Raw genomic sequence first — 18,609 nt, 5'->3', positions numbered from 1 at the left:
TAACCTTGCCACACAACCCAGGCACTTGGGATGAGCCCCTGCTTCACAGGCTTCCTGTGGCCTGCACCCCATCACCAGGCCGCAGTCCTCAGGTCTCACCTTGGCTTCCTCTGAGCAGCTGCACAGAGGGCCACAGAAGCAGAGCCGGGTCAGGCTTCAGGGAGAGCCAAGGGGCGCCAATGGCCTCTTCTCCTGCCCCTCTGCCCCTGCCCCTCTGCCCCTGCCCCTCTGCTCCTGCCCCTCTGCTCCTGCCCCTATGCCCCTCTTCTCCTGCCCCTCTGCCTCTGCTCCTCTTCTCCTGCCCCTCTGCCTCTGCCCCTCTTATCCTGCCCCTCTTCTCCTGCTCCTCTTCTCCTGCCACTCTTCTCCTGTCCCTCTGCCCCTGCCCCTCTGTTTCCCACTCAGCAAGGACAGAGTCTGGAACCTGGGGCTCCATCCGGGCTGGAAGCAGAAGTTTAGGCTGTCTTCTGATGAGCAGAAGATTTTGCTTTTGATAAAATCAGAGCGATCTCAGTTGTCTTTCTTTGGGGTGAAGGCTTCCTGTGTCCTCAGAAATGGTCCCTGAGCTATGGGAGCAAGCCTTCCCATAGCTGTCCTAGAAGCAGCCCTGCCCTAGGGCCTGGATGCATTTTAGATGACTGGCTCCCTGTGTCATCAGGATGTCACAAGCCATTTTTTCCCTATGCTGTTATTCTAGAATTGTTTGTTTACAGGTATTTCCTTTCTCCGTTGGGCTTTTCTAGTGCCTTTGTCAGAAATCAATTCCCGGAAGCAGAGTGGGTCTATTTCCAGAGTCCCTGCAGTCCGTTGTCTGTGAGTCACATGATCTCATGCCTGTCGCTTGCCGGAGACGCTTCGGCTCTCAGTGACCTTGCCCTTCTTTTCAAATATTCTTTTGGCTATTCAACATTTTTTTGCATTTCCATAGGAGTTTTATAAAAGCTTAGACATTTCTGGTCCCCAAGCCTGCGGAGTTGGGCTCTGGTGGCTTCGCCTGATCCCAGCATCTTCAGAGGCTGAGATCTGAGGATGGTTGTTTGAAGCCAGTCTGGGCAGAAAAGGCCATGAGACTCATCTCCCATTAGCAGCCAAAAGCTGGGTGGAGGGTGGTGGCTCGGAGGTGCGGAGTTCAGGCCCCCGTGCAGCACAGCAACAGGAAGCCCTGCTGCAGCTTTTGTTGAGCTGTCTTTGGAGTCGGGAGTGTGGCTCACGTCGTAGAGTGTCTGCCTCGCAAGCCCCGGGCCCCACGTTCTAAACCTTAGCACACCCAAGGAAAAGGAAGCCCGTTGAGCCTTCTGGTCCATGCCTGTGCTCCTTTCACAGTGCTCCGGCCAGCAGTTAGAAGCTGGCTCCTTAGGCCATGAGTGCTCCAGCCGCCATTTCGGGAGGCCCCTGAGCTGGGGTCTGTAGCCGGCCAGTGTCTCCTCTTATCCTAACTGCTCGTTTTCTCCTGCTGGTGGTCATTCCCGGGGTCCTCCGTGTTCAGCGTCACATGCTTTGTGACTAACAGTGGTTCCCTACTTGGGTACTAACGCGTGCCTTCTGTTTCTTTTTCTTGCCTTCTTCTTCTGGCGGGTCCTCCAGGTCAATGTGGAAAGAGGTCAAGAGAGCCAGACCACTGCCTTTCCCCCGAGGCGGCTGTGGCTCGCCAAGTTCAGAAACTTGGCCTCCATTTTTCATTTCCTTCAGCGTTCCATCATAAATGGGCGTCCAGGTTTGACAAGCGGCTGCTTCTGTATTTAAGACGGTCCTAAGACCCTCAGTTTGTTCATTTGAATGGTAAGAATTGTTTTCAAAGGACGCTTTTTATGCCCAAGGCATAGCACACTCCATCTTAGTAGAATTCAACTCCTAACCTCCTGCTGAAGACCTTTTCATTAGACACAGAATTCTCCAGCTATGCTCCCCTCTTTTGTTTTCTAGGCTTCATTGTTTGTGATAGCTCTGCAATCTTTTCTATTGTTGCATCAATGCTAGTAAAATATCTGTTTCAGGGTTTGGGTTTTTGTTTCAGACAGCTCCTGCCTGGCTGTGCTTTCTTTTATAATTACCCTTCTTGTTTATCGAGCTTTTGTAGTCCATGTATTGATTTTCCCCTTTTTTTATGCTGGTCCTGGGGCTTGCAGGGCAGGTCTACCGACCTTGAGCTTTTTTGATGCTCTGCCACTTGAACCGCAGCTCTACTTCCAACTTTTTGGTGGTTAATTAAGAATCTTACTAATCTGCCTGCCGAGGCTGGCTTGAAGCCACACGCCTCAGATGTCAGCCCCTGGAGTAGCAGGGATGACAGGTCTGTGCCACCAGCCCCTGGCTCGGATCATTTTTTCTGGATCTTTTGCACGTTGGGTCGCTTTTTCCTCTACGGGATGTAGATGTAGATGTGCAGGCGGCCTTGCTCTCCCGGGTTCACATTCTTCCTCCCCCGGGTGCTGTGCCAGCCCAGCCCTCTCCTCTCTTTTCAGATCTTGTCAGCGCTGGGTCTGGCGCTGGGTCTGCCACCTTGGCCTTGACTTCCTGGCTGGCCCAGTCCCAGCCTGTGGAGGCCTCTGTCTGCCCTCCACCGTGGCCTGCGCCCCTGCCTGGGCGGGACTTGAGGCTGTGTGGCCCGGAGCCCAGCTTCAGTGCCGTTGTGGATGCCCGCCCGCCTGTGGGCGTCCTCGCGTCCTGGCTGCCCGTTCCTCCGTGGAGATGTACTTTGTGGGCCGAGGGGTGAGCAGGTGCGGGCGGCCGTCGGGTTTCTAGGAAGAACTTTCCAGTGTGTCCAGCCTCTACTGGCTTTTATTTTGTGGGGTTTTCTTGTTATCTGTGGATGAAAGCCCTGTGTGTCCTGTGGGCTCAGGGGGCAGAGATCACCTCTCCTCCACTCTGCACACGCGTGTGTACACATGGAAATGCAGTGCAGGGAGCCTGCCTGATCGTTCCTGTCCGTGAGCCCAGCACGCTGCCCTGTGGCTTTCTCCCAGCTTCTCTGAGCCGCCGAGCCTTGGCACAGCTCTGCGGGGTGGCGGAGATGAAGGTGGATTCCCTGCGTGTTGGGCTGGCGTGTAGGTGGAAACCCCACGGGACCCCACGGGGGGACGGAGCTCTGTCTTGGAGCACCCATGCCTGCAAGCACAGGTTAGTGGCCCAGAGCCTCTGGCTACATCTTGGCCTGACAAGTGGAAAGTAGATACAAGAGTCAACATTGTTGCAAAAGACGTTCCAGTGGGAGACCAGCCCCCCCCCTGCCCCCTCGGCCCTCTTGGCTCTTCAGGTTCTGACAGCCTTGCCCACCGGCTTTGCTTTACACGGCAGCGGGAAGCGTCCTGCGTGTTGGCGGCCCAGTAAAGCATTCTCAGATAAAGGTGGGCAGACAGAAATGAAATGAACTTCATTTCCAGGCTCCAGCCCTGCAGTTTGGCTGTCTGCTATAGAGAACATTCTAGCCAAAGCTCCCCCCACAAAAAAAGGAAAAAAAAACTGGGTTGACTATGTTATGCTTTACAAAATTAAAAATATCTTCTGAATTGGAGAGGAAGTGCTTTTTCTCTACTGGAAAAAAAAAACAAACTTCATATGAAATACACAACAAAAATAGCAAAATCTAAGGAAAAGGAAAACAGTTGATTCGGAAAGAGACTTGCATCCAGTGGCCTCACTTAATTCTACAGAGAAGACTCTGCTATTTTAGATTAACTCAAGACTTGAATAATGGAGAAAGATTATTTATTTTAATAATCTCAGCACTGAAAAATTTTGAAAGAAGGACCTTGAAAATACAATATGATTCTAGACAGTGCCTTACATGATGGTGAAAGCTTGCTGTAAATCATAGTGCTTTCTATGAAAATTTAGGTAGTTTGTAATAGTTTCTATGAGAGCAAAAAACGTACCATCAGCATCCCCAGAGCAGCGCTGCAATGTGACAAATGCAATCTGTGGCTCTTCCCAACTGTAAATATTTCAAGAGTTTGGTTGATGGTCTGAATGCTGCTGCCCGGCAAAGGGAAAAGTTTAACGTAGAAGTTAGGTGGGATCTGGGCTCTGACAACATAGTTGCTGCTTTGCTGAGTCCAGGGAGGGGGTTTGGGGTCTGTGGTGGCATCGCTGTGGTGCCCGGCTGCTGCCCCATGGCCTGCTGATGTGGTTTCTGGCACCACTGCGTTCAGAGCTGCTCACCTTGTGGCAGGAAGCCGGCCAGCCACACACCACCTTGCGGCTCTCACGACATCCTCCCTCCGCCCTCCCTCCGCCCTCCTTCCAGCCCGCCTGCGACCTCACTCATCCAGCCATCTCTCTGTCACTCACTCTCACTGGGGGCGTGAGTACAGGGAACCGGAGGGGCCGGGGCTGCGAGGGGCCTGTGCAGGAACCACAGTGATGAGGCTGCTCACTGCGAAGCCCCAGGGGCAGAGGCACAGGCCGGAGCTCCCAGCCCCTCGGTCCTGGAAGAGCCAGGAGGGGAGGGTGGCTCTGGGCAGGGAAGCATGGAGGCGCAGGAGGGTGGGAAGTGGGGTTCTGGAGCCAAGGGCCCGTGGCAGTTCCCCCTGGAGTCCCCTGGGATACGTGGACACCAGGCGTGGCAATTTGTGGTCAGTCCTGTTCACACACAGCTGGATGAGCCACAGGACTCTGCGTGGGGCTCTCTGTGGAGACGGCAGCCAGTGCTCCCGCGGCCCCTGCACCCACGGAGCTGGCAGCCGGGCTGCAGGACCCTTCCATGCAGGCCAGGGGTGGTGAGATCACCGTTCCCACCAGCACCGCTCACTGCGGGTCTCTGGCTGGGTCAAGGGCACAGGTTGGAGAAGAGAGGGGCCCCTGAGGTTGTGGGGACATCTGGACACAGGGAGGGACCCGGCCGGCCCGTCGGCCTCCTCCAGGCCTGTGAAGGTTCCACCTGTAGTGTGCCCTGGACAGGTGGACGGGCTGGACGGTCCTGTGGGCCTGGACGTGAGTGAGCAGGACAGGCAGGGCCGCAGTGCCCCTGGGGTCCCTGGCACCAGCGCAGCAGGGGCTAGAGCCAGCCAAGCTGGCAGGACTGAGTCAGATGCTCCGCAAGGACCCGTGACACGGTGCCCGGCCTGCGTCTGTGCCCGGTGAGCAGCGGAACCTGCGGTGGCCAGGCCCTGGCACTGGGTATCTGGCGGGGAGGGGGGGAGCCATGCTTTGCGCCAGCTCAAGTTGGCATTGCAGTGACAGATAAGAATGCTATTTCCATGAGGAGTTGTGGAGAAGCGCCGCTGGGCACAGCTGGCCTCACGAGGCACCCTGTCCTCTCCTTCCAGGGCTCCCGCTCCCCCAGCTCGGCAGATCTCAGCCTGAGCAGCCTGGCAGTCTTCCTGGCTGATGGGGCACCTCTGCCATTGCAGGCAGGCCAGAAAGGGAGACTGGATGGCGGGTAGCCTCTACTTGGACGAGGGGAGTGCCCCCCCCCCCCAGGCCCTGTGCAGGTCCTGGCAGAGGCCTGTTTGAGAGGAGATGAGTGACCTGGGGTGCGGTGCAGGGCCCCAGGGGCTTCTCCCCCCTGCGGTGCCCTATCTCCTGTGGTGGCAGCTCCTGGGGACAAGGACGCCCCCTGCGCCCCCAGACAGCACAGCGTGCGTGCCTCGCCATGGCTCTCCCAGCCTGGGCCTCCCCAGGCCGAGCCCAGCCCCTGCCGCAGTGCCCTGAGCACCACACCCAGGCAATGCGCAGCAGCCGCCCCTAAGGGCGCTTTATCTTCTCCCCAGGCTTCAGGGTCCACCACCCTAAATGGACACATGTGGGGTCTGCTGAGAGTTAAAAGCCACCAAGAGCAGAGTACCCGGGCGGCCTTATAAGGAGAGAGAGACAGGGAGGGAGAAGTGAGGGAGGGGGGGAGGGAGGGAGGGAAGGAGGGAGGGAGGGGGGAAGTGGTGCTGTGGCTCAAAGTGGCAGAGCACTGGCCTTGAGCTGGAGAGCTCAGAGACAGCGCCCAGGTCCGGAGTTCAAGCCCCACAACAAGCAAAAACCAAAACCGGTTCCCTTAAACCCTCCTCTCTCAGGGGGCACCACGTTCCCCCTGCTTACCAAGCCACCAGAATGCATGCCTTGATGACAGCGTGGTGTCCCCAGGGCCACTGCCGTCCACAGGGCAGCGTGGGGACACAGACAGCAGCTCCACAACCATGTAGGTTCTTATTTCTAGTTAACCAAGAAAACTGGAAGTGGCTCTGTGCTCAAGGGGTAGCGTGCTGGTCTTGAGCTGAAGATGGAACAGGATAACTTAAGGAAACTGAGGCCTGGTGAAGGCAACTCAGAAATGTGGTCTTTAGAAACACAGAGGTGCCATCTTCACTTCAGAGAGAGACAGCGGGGTGCATTCCTTCCTGAGGGACACATTCCTCACCCCGAGAATTAACACTTGTCTGACAGAATGTATGCCTGCCTGGGAAAAATGCCTCCCAAACGTAAGCCACCAGCTCCAAAATGAAGACAGCAGGCTCCTCCCTGGCCCAAGGACAAGCTCCTGTTTTACCGCAGGTCACATTCTCACCTGGAAATCCAGGAGGAACACCACGGGTGGTTAGAGCAAAGACAAGGCTCCTTTCTTGACGAAACTTGGCATCCAGACCCACGGCTGTCACTCTGAACACTCCAGCAGCCCATGAGGCCGTCACGTTGAGGTGGTCTCGGCCAGGCGCCCACCAGGGGTGTCTAGATCTTTCCCTTAGCTCTAGATGGTAGAAAAACGTCCCTGGACTGTTTCCTGAAGATGCTTTGCCTCCCTGTGACTCAGCGAGATTGCTGGGGAGGACGGGGGGAGGGGGGAAGGCAGCTGACCCTGCCACTGGTCTTACAGATGGACAGGGCAGTCTGGGTCAGGAGGGGAGCCTCACCATGCCCCTCCAGAGGAACAAGCCCCCCAGAGGGACACGACCCTCCAGAGGACACGCCCGTCCAGAGGACACGCCCCTCCAGAGGACACGCCTCTCCAGAGGACACGCCCCTCCAGAGGACACGACCCTCCAGAGGGACAGGACCCTCCAGAGGACACGCCCCTCCAGAGGACACGCCCGTCCAGAGGACACGCCCCTCCAGAGGACACCCCTCTCCAGACAGACACGCCCCTCCAGGACACGCCCCTCCAGAGGACACGCCTCTCCAGAGGACACGCCTCTCCAGACAGACACGCCCATCCAGAGGGACACGCCCTCCAGAGGACACGCCTCTCCAGAGGACACGTCCTTCCAGAAGGACACGCCCCTCCAGACAGACACGCCCCTCCAGAGGGACACGCCATCCAGAGGACACGCCCCTCCAGACAGACACGACCCTCCAGAGGACACCCCTCTTGAGAGGACACACCTCTCCAGACACGCCCCTCCAGAGGGACACGCCCCTCCAGAGGACACGCCCCTCCAGAGGGACACGCCCTCCAGAGGACACGCCCCTTCAGAGGACACCTCTCTCCAGAGGACACGCCCCTCCAGAGGACACGCCCATCCAGAGGACACGCCTCTCCAGACACGCCCCTCCAGAGGACACGCCTCTCCAGAGGACACGCCCCTTCAGAGGACACGCCTCTCCAGAGGACACGCCTCTCCAGACACGCCCCTCCAGAAGACACGCCTCTCCAGAGGACACGCCCCTCCAGGCAGACACGCCCCTCCAGAGGACACCCCTCTCCAGAGGACACGCCTCTCCAGACACGCCCCTCCAGAGGACACGCCTCTCCAGAGTACACGCCCCTCCAGACAGACACGCCCCTCCAGAGGACACCCCTCTCCAGAGGACACGCCTCTCCAGACACGCCCCTCCAGAGGGACACGCCCCTCCAGAGGGACACTCCTCTCCAGAAGGACACGCCCCTCCAGAGGACACACCTCTCCAGAGGACACGCCCCTCCAGAGGGACACTCCCCTCCAGAAGGACACGCCTCTCCAGAGGACACACCTCTCCAGAGGGACACGCCCCTCCAGAGGACACACCTCTCCAGAGGGACACACCCCTCCAGAGGACACACCTCTCCAGACAGACACGCCCTTTCAGAGGACACGCCTCTCCAGAGGACACGCCCCTCCAGAGGACACGCCTCTCCAAGGACACGCCCCTCCAGACAGACACGCCCCTCCAGAGGACACGCCTCTCCAGAGGACACGCCCCTCCAGAGGGACACGCCCTCCAGAGGACACGCCCCTCCAGAGGGACACGCCCTCCAGAGGGACACGCCTCCCCAGAGGACACGCCCCTCCACAGGACACGCCGCCTCCAGAGGACACGCCTCTCCAGAGGACACGCCTCCCCAGAGGAACACGCCCCTCCAGAGGACACGCCCCTCCAGAAGGACACGCCCCCCCGGCATGCACACACCTCTCTGAGTTCACATCACGCTCACGTGTGCTCGCTCCTTAGCTGCGCACGGCCGCCCTCCCGCACGCGCGAGTCCTCTCCGGCTGGTCCTCCCGAGCCTCCAGGCACCCACGGAGGGCGAGGCTCTGCAGGCCTTCCAGCCAGGAAAGACTGAGCTCCTCTGTCCCGATCCGCCGCGGTCCGTTATCCAGTCCTGGCTCCGGCTCCCGCCCTGGGGCCGCCGTGCCCCGGCCCCGCCCATCCGGGCCCACTCTCCCCGGAGCCCCGCCCCCAGCGCGGGCCCGCCCAGGACCACGCCTTTGCCCCGCCCACCCGGGCCCACTCTCCCCGGAGCCCCGCCCCCAGCGCGGGCCCGCCCAGGACCACGCCCCGGCCCCGCCCACCCGGGCCCACTCTCCCCGGAGCCCCGCCCCCAGCGCGGGCCCGCCCAGGACCACGCCTTTGCCCCGCCCCTCGGCCCCGCCCCCTCGAAGCCCCGCCCCTCGGAGTCCCGCGACGGCGGCGGCGGCGGCTGTGGCGGCGGCGACGGCGGCTCTGGGGCTGTGGCGGCGGCCGTTGGCGCGTTCGGCGGGCGCCCAGGGAGCCAGCGGCGCGGCCCGGTAGGTGAGGGGGCCCGGCGCGCCGCCCTCCGCGTCGTTCGCCCGCGCGCGGCGCCCCCAGCCGCCGGCCCGCCTCGCCCGCCCGCCCGCCGGGCGCTCCGGGGCGCCGCCCGCGCCTCCTTTGTTCGTGGCCGGACCCGGGCGGTGGCGCTGGGCCGGCGGTGGCGGCCCGGCCGGGGTCCAGCGGCGCCGGGCGGCCCGGGGCGGCCCGGGCTGGGCGGGCGGCCGCCTCGCGTCCCGGCTGTGCGCCCCGCGGGCCTGGCGGCCGCTTTGTTTAGGCCGAGGCGTCGCCAAGGACCGGCGCGCGGCCCCGGGCGGCCCCGGGCCCCGCCGTTCCCACCGTGGGCCCTCAGCGTGTGGACGGGGACCCCTGGGTGTGGGGGAGGGAGGGCCCCTGGGGAGTCAGCCTGGGGCTCCCATGGACCGCTGGGCCTTTGTCACCACCCCTCCTCAGCTGCCCTCCTCCCCCTGCCTCTACACTGCTGGGGTGGGGCTGTGGGGATCCTGGACGGGCCCTGCCCCCGCTGTCCCCATGTCCCCCACCAGAGCGGGAGGGGGGCCTGGACGGGGCTGAGGTGAGGAGTGGCTCTGGCAGGAGCCTTCCCCTCCTTAGTTTGCAGGACATCCAGACGGTGCCTTCTGCGGGTAGTGGGGGGCCGGTGCGGGATCAGACAAAGTTGGAAAGACTTAAGTTCTGAAAGATTTTGAAGGTGACAGAATGGTCTCAGTGCGGTTTCCTCTGAAAAATCCATTTTTAATGCCCGTTTTTCCTCACAGTCCCCAGCAGTGGATGGCTCTTGGGGTCCAGGCCCAGCACAGGACCTAGACTTCCGGCCTCTGGTGAAACAGGCATGGATGGCCACATAGCCAAGGACAGCAGAGCCCTTCGTGTCCCAGGGATGGGGACCTGGATGTCCTGCTTCTGCAAAGGCCCTGGGGCAGGCCTGCCTGCGCACGGGCCCATGCCAGGCCTCCCCTGGTGCTGCAGGCTCCTAATCAGGCCCTCAGAGGTGGCTCTTTCTCTTTAGAAACTGCAGATTCAAGCCTTTCTGAAATCTGGAGCTAGAACCCATCCTCAGTGAGGCTGTGCTTGGCACAGCAAAGGCTGGACTGCACTGGAGGGGTCAGGAGAGGGCAGGGGCTGAGGGCTGGGGGCACTGAACTGCCCTGGGCAGTGTGGGGCTGGGGCTTGTCTGGCTGGGCCAAGGGTGGGGTTGCCATTTTCCCTGTGGTGAGGACCAGGGCCTGTGGATGGGCCCACTGACCAAGGGGCAAAGAGGGCAGGGCCTGTGGCCGTCCTGGAGCCTCGGTGGCAGAGCCTGTGTGTTCGGGTCCCATTGTCTGGCATGGGTGCTTGGTTGGTGAAGCCTCCCCTCAGGTGGATGGAGGTGCGTGAGTTGTGACAGGCCCGTGCTGTGAGCAGGGGAGCTCCCCTATAGAATTTGGTGGAATTTCTGGAAACTTCTAATTAGCACTTGTAGTGGTTTCCTGTGAGCTATAGCGAAGTGCCTCAAATTTAGTGGCACAAGGACAAAGTTAACCTCTTACTCCGGAGGCCAGAAGTCTGCCATGGATCTCGCTGGCTAGTCTCCCGCACAGCTTGGGGCTGGGGGTCCTCTGCTCCCTGTCACTGCCGTAGGCCGGCCCTTTCCATTTCCAGCTTTGGTCTTGGCTCTCCCTCTGCCCCTGGCCTGTGATACCCAGGTATTTAGAACTAACCAGGGTAGTCTAAGCTCTCCTCTCATCAGGATTTACACTCAAGAGGAACATTCACAGACTCGGAGCCCGGTACCCATCCCGGACCTCATGCAACTCCTTAGGAGGGCCTGTGGGTGCGCTGGCCGGCCCAGAAGAGTGCCCCGCTGGCTGCAGGTCCAGTTGAGGGCTGGGGGTCACTGGTCCAGACCTCTCTGGGGAGGTGGCTCCATCTCTAGCAACCTGATGAAAAATAGCCTCTTAAGTCATGGCCCACCAGTCACCCGAGCACTGCAGGCTGAGCAGGGCTCCTATGCTCCAGACCAGCCGTGGCTTTATAGTGCCTCAAAACACCAATGGTAATTTAAAAAACTCAAACAAGCCCTAGATGAATACTGTACTCGTGTGTGTGCGGTGGTGTGTGTGCACACCATTTCCTGTCACAGACAGCATGGGGACGTGAAAAGTCCTCATTTGGCGTGTAGTAGAGTCGGGGTGGCGGTGGGACAGGGCCACATATCAGCAAATTCTGCAGTACGAGGCCACTAGGCCACACAGTACACTCCCTGGAGCCCGTCCTGGGCATCTGGCAGGGTCTGTGTGCCCTGGCCAGGACCCCACACAGGCTGGGCCAGGGGTCCGCCAGGCTGCAGTCCCGGCTTCTGTTTCCAGGCCTACTCCCGTGGCTCTCGGAGGCCACACAAGACACAATTCCCAACATCCCTTTACTGCTGTGGGCAAACTTGGTATCTGTCTGTCTGATAGCAGGGCACCACTCCCTGCCATGTGGGCTTTAGGGCAGCTTGCAAGCTGCTCTCCCCCTCAGACTTGGGAGAGGGGATGGGACAAGCCACAGTCCTTTTGTAACAGAGAAGCCACGAGGTCCAGCCCTCATCCACGGCCAGGGACTGGCAAGGGCCAGGTGCCACAGAGGATGTCGGCCACTGCCACCACTGGTCCTCGTGACTCACAGCCCTCCCGACGGCTCACCGACCTGCCAGGGAAATGAGTCCTGTGTTTCTTCTCTGCACAACCCCTCCCCTGGCCTCCTCAGCGCCTGCATGGGCTCTGGGGTGGACAAGGCCACTGCAGAGCTTCCTGTTAGAGGGTGGTGGCAGGGGGTGAGATGGGCGAGGGACGGGGGAGGGTGGGGAGGGGGAAGCCCCTCCTTAGGTCTCCAAACTTGGGAACGCTGGCCCTCGCTCTGCCTCCTGCTCTGCCTCAGCCTGTGAGTTCAGCTTGCTAGCAGAGACTTGATGGCTCTCCTGTGGTTGTCCTTGGTGTCACTGCACCTGGCAGACTCCATGCTGTGGGAGAGGGATCCTCTTCACACTGTGGGTGCCTGCCGGGGAGGAGCAGGGCCTGCCAGCCTTCTGGAGGCCTTGGCTTGTCCAGCAGAGTCTGAAAGGCCGGCCAGGCCTTCAGAGGCACCGAGCTCGCGGGTGCCTGTGTTACTTGTGGCTGGGCATGCTGGGCTTGTGTGGATGCAGCAGTGGTGGGTGAGTTGGGGGGAGAGGGCTGTCAGGCGGGCGTCTCTGAAGAGGTTGATGACAGTGATGACAGGACAGGTGTTTAAGGAGGATGTGATGGGGATCGGAGCTCCCCAGGGGAGTTGGAGGGGGCCTCCCTGTCCCTGCTGTCCTTGTCTCGAGCTGTGGAGACTTCTTGGCTCTCCTTTGCTTATTAACCATAGCACAGGATGCGAGTCCACTCCTGACCTCCGAGGCCTCTTGCGTGGGCAGTGGGGGAGCTTGGCGAGCAGGGGTGGGGCCAGGCTGGACTGTGAGGTGCACAGGCCCTCGTGTTCTGGCCCCTGTCGTTGTCTGGAGTCCGAGGTGGTCCCCTCTCGTCCTCGGGGCCCCAGCACTGGGCACAGAACACAGCTACACTGCTGCTGGGGTACATGGTGCAGCACCCCCCCATGTGCCTGTTCTAGGTGGACAGGAAGGCAGCGTGCTGCATGTGCCCTCAGAAGACCCTGCCTGACAGAGGCCCTTTAGGAAGGACACTTCCTTATCTGCAGCATTCCAGGTGGTCTCCAGGGCAGGGCACTCCCTTTCCTAGGGGCCCAGCCAGCAGAAGATGTGTAGAGAAAAGTGCTGCATGTAGGCACTCTTTGTTGTTGTTAGGTGTAGGGCTTGAACTCAGGGCCTGGGCATTGTCCCTGAGCTCTTCTGTTCAAGGCCAGTGCTCTACCACTTTGAGTCATAGCACCCCCATGGGTTTTCTGGTGATTAAATTAATGATAACAGTCTCAGAGACCTTCATACCCAGGCTGGCTTTGAACTGTGATCCTGAGTAGCAGGCCTGAGGCACTGGCATCCAGCTGACTGTGCCCTCCCTCCTGACTGAGTGTCCGGAGATGGAGGGTGAGGTCAGGTGTTCATAGGAGGTCTGTCTGTCTAGTGTCTCCACTGGGGTGACTGCAAGCAGGATGAGGAATTTCATCTCCTCCTCGTGGATGCCGTGGGAACAGGACCAGGTCTCTGGACGGCTGTGCTCTCCCCAGCCTCTGCCCATGGGACCAGGTGCCTTTCTGCATGAGTGAGTTTAATTGGCACGGGCGAGGGCCTGGATCCCTGGCGGGGCCCTATAGGTGGTTATCGAGGCAATCTACAGGACAGACAGGTGCGAGACGCTCTGCAGCCTGCCGTGCTGTGCCAGCACATCAGGACTGTGGCACGGCAGCCGTGGGCTTTCTGGCCATGAGCTTCTCAGCAGCCACAGCTTCAGCCCTGGGGCCGGGTGGAGCCTGTGCCCTGTGCACTTTCTGACCGCGGTCACTGGTATGAGGCCCTTGGGGAAGGTGGGGGACAGACAGCCCCTAGTATTTGGGGTCACTGCCAGTGTGGCTCCAGTTGATTGCGCCTGTGTTCTCAGGCTGGGTGGCCTTCACCTTGGAATACTTTGTGGGACACCTTCTTCTCCCCATTCAGCACTTGGTGGGCCTCTTGGGTGGAGAGAGTTTTGTGTGTCTGTTGTAGTTGTGGGAAGGGCTGGTCAGCCCCTGCTGACTTTTGCTATGAGCTGCGTCACCCAGAGCAGGGTGTTGGCTGCAGAGAGGCGGGAAGTGGGCGGGGGGTGGGCGTTGACACTGCTCTGACCTGACCTCCACACGGAGGCTGCTGTCCCTTCCCTCAAGTGGGGCAGGAAGCCCCTGTGTTTGGGGGACTACAAGGTCCCTCCTGTGTATCTGTGGGTTTCTTTCAGCTCCCCTTGCCTTTTTTTTTTTTTTTTTGCCAGTCCTGGGCTTGAGCTCAGGGCCTGAGCACTGTCCTTGGACTTTCTCAAGGCTAGAGCTCTACCACTTGAGCCTCAGCACCACTTCCGGCTTTTTTCTATGTATGTGGTACCGAGGAATTGAACCTGGGTCTTCATGCATGCTAGGCAAGCACTTTAACCACTAGGCCACGCTCCTGGCCCCTCCCCTTGCTTTTTATTTTTCAATTTTTATGTTTGCTTTTCTTTTTTTAAAGCCCAGGGCCCGAGCACTGCCCTTGGGTTTTCTCAAGGCTAGAGCTCTACCACTTGAGCTACAGCTCCACTTCTGGCTTTTTTTTTTTTTTTTCCTATGTATGTGGTACCGAGGAATCGAACCCAAGCTTTTGTGCATGCTAGGCAAGTACTCTACCAGTAGGCTAAACTTCCAGCCCTTACCCTTGCCTTTTAAAATAGTCAAACAAGGCCTAGTATCCTTGCAGCTGTGAGGGCCGGACTGCCAGCTCCTTCATGTTGGCGTTTGTGTTAGTGTGGGCCCCGCACGAGCGCTGCGAGGGGCCGCTGCTGGTGAGCAGAGGGCTTCCTTCTGGTGGCACCTCGCCCTGTGCTCCGGCCTCGCACAGCGCAGTCCTGTGTGCTGGACTTGGGAGACTCCTCTTTGTGTGGGTGATTGGTTCTCTACAAGTGCTGTCTGCGTGCCCTGGGAAGGCCTTGGAGGCCCCTCAGAGCCCCCACCCCAGGCTGGCTGACCTGCCTCTGGGGAGGTGGTCCTGTCACCCAGGGGGACTTCTGAGGAGGGGTGGGCTCTGCCGAATCGGTGGTGGTGACCGCCATTTTATAGGAGATAAGACATGGGATAGCTGGCTTTGGGTGGGTGAGGTCCCCTGGGAGGCTGGGAGAGGAGGAACAGCAGAGATGGACAGGAGGAAGGGCAGCAGCTAGAGCAGAAGGGAAGAGGGGCTGCGTGTGTGTGCGTGTGTGTGGTGTCCCAGCTGCTGTGTGGTGGTGACGAGGAGAGGACCCTCGCCCTGGGCAGGATGCTCTGTGCCCACGGCAGTGCTGGGTGCGGGGCTGGAGGCAGCCCTTGGTAGACTGCATGGGAGTGGGGGTCCTGTGTGGGTGTGGGTGTGGGGACGGGGACGGCAGTGGTGCTGGTGGACAGGGCTGGCGAAGGAGGCTGGTGGCAGGATGAGTGGATGGGCTAGTGTGGGTCCGGACTGTGGTCAGACAGCTACATGACCAGGGGAGGAGGAGAGAGCCAGCAGGGCGGCCTGGCGGTGGGGTTTCCATGGGTGACAGGAGGACAGTCCTCTGGCAGAGCGTGGCTGTGCTGTGGGTGTGAGGCGCAGCAGGGGTGGAGGAGGGGCTCTGCAGGCCCTGGTTCTTTGCCAAGGAGGCCTCAGTGGTGGAGGGCTGGGCGCTCGCTGCCTTTGGGAGTGGTTCATGGAGTGGTCGGGGTAGGGTGCGGGGAGCGGGCTGCACTGTTCCCTCAGCCATTGTCTCTTGGTTCTCTTGCCTCTGGGGACAGGCAGGGACTATGTTCCTCTTGTTGGGGCCTCATTGCTTGATTTAGTGACCCCAGCAGGTCTTTTTCTGCTGTTGAGACTCCTTGGTTAAGGACCTGGGGCTTGGGAGGTTGGAGACAAAGCTTGTCACACTAGGTGCTTGTGCCTGTGTCATGGATAAAAGTGTGCGAGGCACTGTCTATGGGTGGCAATGAAATGGCTTAGAAGGGGTCTGGTGACTCAAGGGCCTGGCAGAGCCTACGGGAGCCTGGCGGGGGGGGGGGGGAGTTGGAGGAGCCTGGGGGGGTTGGAGGAGCCTGGGGGAACCTGGGGGGGTTGGAGGAGCCTGAGGGAGCCTGGGGGGGGGTTGGAGAAGCCTGGGGGATCCTGGGGGGGTTGGAGGAGCCTGGGGGAACCTGGGGGGGTTGTAGGAGCCTGAGGGAGCCTGGGGGGGGGGTTGGAGAAGCCTGGGGGAGCCTGGGGGGGGGTTGGAGAAGCCTGGGGGAGCCTGGGGGGGTTGGAGGAGCCTGGGGGAACCTGGGGGGGTTGGAGGAGCCTGAGGGAGCCTGGGGGGGGTTGGAGAAGCCTGGGGGAGCCTGGGGGGGTTGGAGGAGCCTGGGGGAACCTGGGGGGGTTGGAGGAGCCTGAGGGAGCGGGGGGGGGGGGTTGGAGGAGCCTGGGGGAGGTTGGAGGAGCCTGCAGGAGCCTGGGGGAGGTTGGAGGAGCCCGAGGGAGCCTAGGGAGCCTGGGATTGTCAGAGGAGCCTGCAGGAGCCTGGGGGAGGTTGGAGGAGTCTGGGGGAGTCTGGGGGGGGGTTGGAGGAGCCTGGGGAGGGGGTTAGAGGAGCCTGAGGGAGCCTAGGGGAGATTGGAGGAGCCTGGAGGGGTTGGAGGAGCCTGCGGGAGCCTGCCTTTACCATTGTGCCCCAAAAGGTCTGAGGGCAGGTCCAGGTCTGATGGGACCAGGGGGCCAGAGGATGGGTCAGGAGGTGAGAGGCTGACCCAGAGGATGGGAGGCCAGGATCAGGCCACGCTTGTCATGGTGGGGTGTGTCCCGGGGCACCACTGCTCATCTTCCTGGGTGTGCATGGTGCCAGGTTGGCATTCCCTGTAGTGGTGGGTGTGCTGGCTGCAGAAGAGGGCCAGAGGTGGTCAGGGTCTGCTGGGTGTGGGCCCAGATGGAGAAGGAGGCTTGGTGGCATCTGTGTTGAGGGCTGAGCTGAGCTGGGGGCTGTGGTAGACGGGGGCTTGTCTGCTCTGCTGGCCCTGTGATGTGGTGGAGACACGGGAGGCCTCCCATTGGTCAGTGGCAGAGCCATACTGACCCTGGAGTCTGCAGGTCAACACTGGCATCAGCCTGGGCTTGGAGCTCTTGCCTCTGCTCTGCCTGCAGGCCCTGGGCTCCCTTCCTCTCTCCAAAGGCCATACACCCTTGCAGTGTTCTGGGTCTCGGTGCCTTTTCTGCTGGTCCCCCCATCAGGCTGAAGTCCATGTACACGGGGCTGGGTCTTTCTGGGTCCTGCTGCCTCCATCCCCTGGCTCAGGCCCTGCCTGGCTGACCTCCTGTCACCCCTGCCCCCAGGCCTAATCAGCATTTTCTCCTCATCTTTGGATCCCTCGCGTGGTCTCCTCTGCAAAGCCCCTGTGAGGGGTGAGCCTGGGTCTGGGGGTGAGGATGAGAAGCTCTGGAGTGCACAGTCCAGCTCCCCACACCCCCAGTGACAAGGCTGTGAGGCAGCGCCTGTGCCAGGTGCAGTGTGGACGCGTTTGCTGGGCATGTTCTTGCCAGCCTGTCATCCCAGCTCCACAGGAGATGTATTTAAGAAGAGTGTGACTGAGGCTGGCCCCCGGACAACACCCGAGACCCCATTTGAAGAATAGGTAGAGCCAGCAAGGGCTGTGGGCATAGCTCTGTGGTAGAGTGACTGTCCAGCAACCGCAAGGCCCTGAGTTCAAGCTCCAGCACTGCCAAAAAATAACAATACATATCAGTACCAGAATAGGTATACACAATGTGAATTGCAATATATACATTTAATGCATCCATCTATGCATGTAGCGCATCGGCTCTCATACGCATGCGCACACACTTGTGTACGTGCTGACGTACACTTTTTTCCCTTTCTTTTGCAGTGCCGGTGATTGAGCTCGGGACCTCGCCCAGCTTGTCCATTTTTACTTACGAATAATGAAATGAGTCTTAGAAGCACTTAGATAGTATGTCACATAACACTTCATTAATAAGGGGTTTGTTGCTCAAAGTTACTCAGATGCCTTGTGCTCGTGGTCTCAGCACCCAAACCCTTTGGGGAGGGAAGGCGCCCTGCTTGTTGCCTTGAGCCCTTTAGCCCCTGTGTCCTATGAGTTTGTTGCTGGAAACTGCAAAGAAAAGCTGGAAGTGGTGCTGAGGCTTGAGAAAGCCCAAGGACAGGGCTCAGGCCCTGAGTTCAAGCACACACACAAAAAATGCACGGTTTTATTTTGGGTCTTCTCAGCCCAACCAGAGACCACACTGTTTTGAACATGTGAAGCAGAGTTCTCTCAGTGGCCCAGCCATGTGCAGGGAGGCCTGCCTGTGTGTGGAGCTGGGCGGGGGCGCCCAGAGGGGGAAGGTGCCCGCCGTATGATTGGCCATGCAGAACATGTGGCTGAGGTGACCCCGCTCTGCCTCAGGAAGAAGCTGGCTGTGAAAGCCTCTGGGGTCTGGACTTGGTATGAGCCAGGCAGGGGTGCCTGTGCAGCCCACCCTGGATGTGGCATCTGCCCTGCGCTCCACCTGGGGAACGCAGCCTGCATTCAAGCAACTCCTCTGCAGATGCCACCACGTCCCTCACTGAGGCCAGTGCCTCTGTGCCCAGGCCTGCTTTCAGTGACAGCCCCAGAATAATTAATGTTGTGTTCTGTGGCTTGCTTTGGTCGCTGTTTTTAACCTTTTCTGTTGGGTGACCTCTGGGGTTTTATGGATGGATTCATTTCAAACTAATGTGTCTTCTTCACACAGCACTTTGTCCAGAACAAATTAATTGTGGGAGGTCACGGGATGTGAGATGATGTACGGTGAGGGGCCTTGTGCTTAATGTAGGTTGGATGGGGCAAACCAGGGTCTCTGGCTCAACCTGGCAGGAGTCTGTGCCACAGGGCTCGCCAGACACGTGAGGCCCGCAGGGGAGCTAGTGCTGGGGGCCTCTTTCCATCTGGCCACACCCCACTATGTAGTCCCGGGGGTGGGGAGGGGGGTCCCCGCAACCTGGAGGTGCTTTCTGCCTGCTCAGGAGGGTTCCT

Source organism: Megascapheus bottae, chromosome 13, assembly GCF_031878675.1.
Source record: "Megascapheus bottae isolate mThoBot1 chromosome 13, mThoBot2.hap1, whole genome shotgun sequence".
Lineage (NCBI taxonomy): Eukaryota > Metazoa > Chordata > Mammalia > Rodentia > Geomyidae > Megascapheus > Megascapheus bottae.
Note: the sequence above shows the minus strand (reverse complement) of the source record.